We start from the raw sequence: 4,261 nt of genomic DNA, 5'->3' as shown, positions 1-4,261 counted from the left end.
CTCCATTTCCATGTCTATCACACAGCGTTCACTAGGGATAATATAAATGTAAGATCCAGGGATTGAGGTGTAGGAAGAAAGTTAGCTTCAGACAGTATATATAAAAAACAACGTTCAGGGACTATAATAGTTTATTGGTTTATTTATCAGGGACAATAGTGGTTTATCCACAACCTTCCGCAACTCTTATGGACACACACACACACATATATATCAGTAGCGGCTCCACCACTCGGGCTGTTCGGACTAAGCCCAAGTGTAAATTTAGTAAAGTGAACGTGTATTTGCAAGCTGATTTAATTTCTGCCAACATTGACTTCAAGTATGGAATTGCAGCCAATAACTTGGGTTCCTTTTATTGAGCCTGGTTGCAGTTCATTTATTTTCATTCAGCATCTGGCAGTCGTCTTAGAGATGCCATGTGTCAAAAAATATCAGTCATAGCAGACGTTCTCTCGATATCGCTCACACGCACCTGACTCGGGCTCAGAAGTTACAGGCTGAATTGTTACCTATAATTGTTAAAATTAAAAGTAATTCAAATTCGATGTTTTCTTGAAACAATAAATTTCTATAGAGATTAGGATTTAAATGCCAATGTATGAAAAGTTTCTGTTCTATAATATTCTTAAAGGAACGAAAAATTATTCAGCAACTTGGGCTAATATGAGCGAGCCTGGAAGGTGTAAAAGACTAACTGGCATCTCGTCAAGAGCACAAGTGACAGATCGTTGATGTTTGCTGTGCACTCTGCTGTCGTTATTTGGTAGCTGTTATTCTGTGTGTCTGTGTGTAAAGATCAGTTGTGTTTTGCAGGGTTGCTTTATTTTTACCCTTAACTTAGATGTGGAGAGAAGACATATTAAAACTATATTTCTGTTTAATTATTAAATTATCAGTGCACATATAAGTCTGTAGTGTGCATTACGTCTCTTATCTTTTATGCATGTGTCTTATGCGAAATCTGTGATGAGCCCGAATGACGCTAATAACCTGGAGTTGCTTCTGATGTATACGTACACACATGTATATGGAGGGAGAGAGAGATACAAAGTTTGATCCAAAAGTAATGGAAAAGAGAGCATAGCTTTTTTATTAACTGACAAAGGTTAATTCAAATTGCACAAACTATCTCAATGTACTGTTTGCTCTTCATAGTACAGCCACATCCCAGAAAACGAAGGAAATTGACATTTTTAGGAAAGAACACCATTTTCTCCCAAATTTGTTTATTTAATTTTTTTTTTTGCCAAAACTTTCGGATACGGAGGTTCCGGAAAATTGCCAAAAATCGGCATTGTGAAATCCCCCACCCCAATTCTTCAATTTTGACTTTTTTCCCCAACACTAACCCTAACCTTAAAACCCTAACCGTAACTACAGAAATGTTTTGAACTTTTGTCTGAATCATAATGTCCGTATTTTTCTGCGTATTTAGTAAAAAAAAAAAAAATTTTTTTTTAAAATTTTACAAAAAAGTTTTGGAAATTTTTTTCAGAATCATAATTTCCGTATTTTCCCGCATATTTTGAAAAAAAAAATTCTGAAAAAAGTAAAAAAATTAAGATATATATATAAAGATTATAAAGATATCCTCATGATTGGAAAAATGTGCCTTCGTTGGCTTTAAATTCTTTCAGCAGATCAGAGCACACTTCTACTCTTCCCTTCTTCAAATCAAGTGTCAATCCACTTTGCATACACTTTCTGATACCCAAAGTCTTTCACCATCTTCTGTAATGCATTATGACCATAATTCACTTGTGCAGCAACGAGGCTATAATCTAACTCTCGACACAAACCAATTCATTCTCTTGGTGGTGATTTGTATCAGTGGTCATAATTGATGGTTTCCTACTTCGTGGTGTCTTCAATGCTAGTTTCTCCTGTCCACAAGATTAGAACCCCGTATTTATTGTGTGTGTGTGTTTGTGTATGAATGTGTGTGTGTGTGTGTAAGACACGTAGCTTAGTGGTTACAATATTCGGTTTATGATCGGAAGGTTGTGAGTTCGATAGCCGGCTGCGCGTTGCGTCCTTGAGCAAAATACTTAGTTTCATGTTGCTCTAGTTCACTAATTTGGCAAAAATGAGGAGCACCTGTATTCCAAAGGCCTAGTCTTGTATTCTGTGTCAAGCTGAGGACTACGTTAAGGGGTTTTAACGCGTGTCTGTGGAGTGCTCAGCCACTTACACGTTAATTCCACAGAATACCAGTTATATATATCTACACAACCCCCCCCCCCCAAAAAAAAACTGCGGAATATTTCTTTATCGACTCGACGTAACAACAAATTTGATACTTTCTGTGAGTATCGATATCGGTCCCACTAACAAGTGTCAAGCTGTATTGATTATCATTAATTCACGTCCAGTTTCTTTTAATCTAAGATTGTCAGGTTTTATTTCTTTCTTGTTATCCATAGTTGCAACGCCAAATGAATAGCAACTGTAACCATCATTGCTACAAGCTGGAGGATTTGTCCTTTACTCTCACAGCATTTTTTCATGTATCGATAAAACATTCCGTTTCTTCCCTCTGCACTTCGCCAGTCATCGATCTGCTATCCTTCTTAAATTCAATTGAAGCTAGGTAAGGCCAAGCTGCAAATGACACATAATGTTACAGTAAAATTAAAATCTAAAATTATAGTCTGAAATCTAAGAGAGATAACTCTTACAAGATTAAACAATTCCTTAAAACGGTGAGTTGTTACATTCTGTCTTACTTTTCTGTTAAGCTAGCAACTGTTTATTGATACTCGAATACATTGAAGCAAAAGTAAATGTATTTAAACATATATCGTAAGTATAAATTTCATTTACATTCTATGTATAACCCTAAGAATGGTCGAATAAGGCAAATTTCGGTTGAAACTGTTTTCTTATGTGTTTTCTACTGGCTTTATTTTCTGCACCGCTTATATAGCTCTAACTTTTCTGGTGTTAAACTTGTATATTCTATGTACCTGAACTTTGAGTTTGGTTAATACCTATTTTCTAATGTTGTATTTGTTTGTTTTTTTTATCACTATCGTTAGTTCATAACCGCATGTTATATATCTTCTCGAGTTTAGAAATAACAAATGTGTAAACATTTCCTCCACCATGTAATACTTATAATCTATAATTTCGAAAATGTATTCTTATCTAATTAAATTTCTCACTTGCAGCAGGAAATTTTGAGCTATTTTAAAATATAAAAGGAATGGTGTGGATTTTTTGAAGATAGTCAACAAACACCAATGCCTTTTGCATCCCCAAATAACTGATACCACCGCCTTCCCTGCAGATGGAATTTGAGCTATTTTAGAACATCGAAGGGAATGCGTATTAATCTACTCTGACCTTAGTCGTGATGTCTAAAACAAACTCATGATCACCCTAATGATTTAACATACTATTGTGAATAGTTATAAATAATGTGTTTGTACAATATATACGTGTTTTTGTGTGTGTGAGTAATTTATTTATATTGTAAGAGCACTATTTCCCTTTGGCGGAACTGTTATCCATCTATGCATGTTTTGGTTAGTGTAGCCACTCTGAGCGAGAGGTCCTTTGTTACTAGCAGAGGTAGGAGCTCTCTGAAATTTGCCCAGCCTATTCTTATTCTAGCAGCTACGCCCTCAGAGCATCCTCCCCCATAACTGACTTGGTCACCTAGTTAACGGATGTGATGGAATCCGTTTTCTGTACATCTTCGGTGTTTATTGCACCTATGCATCTTCCACACACAAAAACTATCTTCCCAATTAGCCTTCCTTTGATATTGCTGCACCTCTTAAGTGTCCATAGCTTACGCTGGGTACATCTTATAGAGTTTCTACCTACACCTTTTCTACAGATCGAGCAGGGCCATCTACTTGAAGGAATTTGTGATTTGTCTGCCTTCCTACTTACTAAGACTTTGGTTTTTGCTAGGTTAGCTTTTTAGTAGAAAGTGGGTTATACATCTTTAGATTGTATACCTGACTTTCTACTATAAAATTGAAGAAATAGACGGAACGCTGAACTCCAGACTAAACAACTCAAACAACATTTATTTACTTGGTAAAACATACATATCTTTAGTTATACATCTTTAGAGGTGAGAATAACGAGCTGTCGAGTATAAGACCGAAAGATGTAGAGACAGCTTTAAATACACGTCCTTGCTCAATCGCTGGCCAGCGAGAAAGAGAATGAATTGAGCGGGAAACGCTTGCTTGTTTAATTCTACGCATGCGTAAGACTACGCATGCGCAGGTGTTACTACAGC

The sequence above is a fragment of the Octopus bimaculoides genome, chromosome 1, assembly GCF_001194135.2.
Source record: "Octopus bimaculoides isolate UCB-OBI-ISO-001 chromosome 1, ASM119413v2, whole genome shotgun sequence".
Classification (NCBI taxonomy): Eukaryota; Metazoa; Mollusca; class Cephalopoda; order Octopoda; family Octopodidae; genus Octopus; species Octopus bimaculoides.
The sequence above is the reverse complement of the archived record's forward strand: the minus strand, read 5'-3'. Positions refer to the sequence as shown.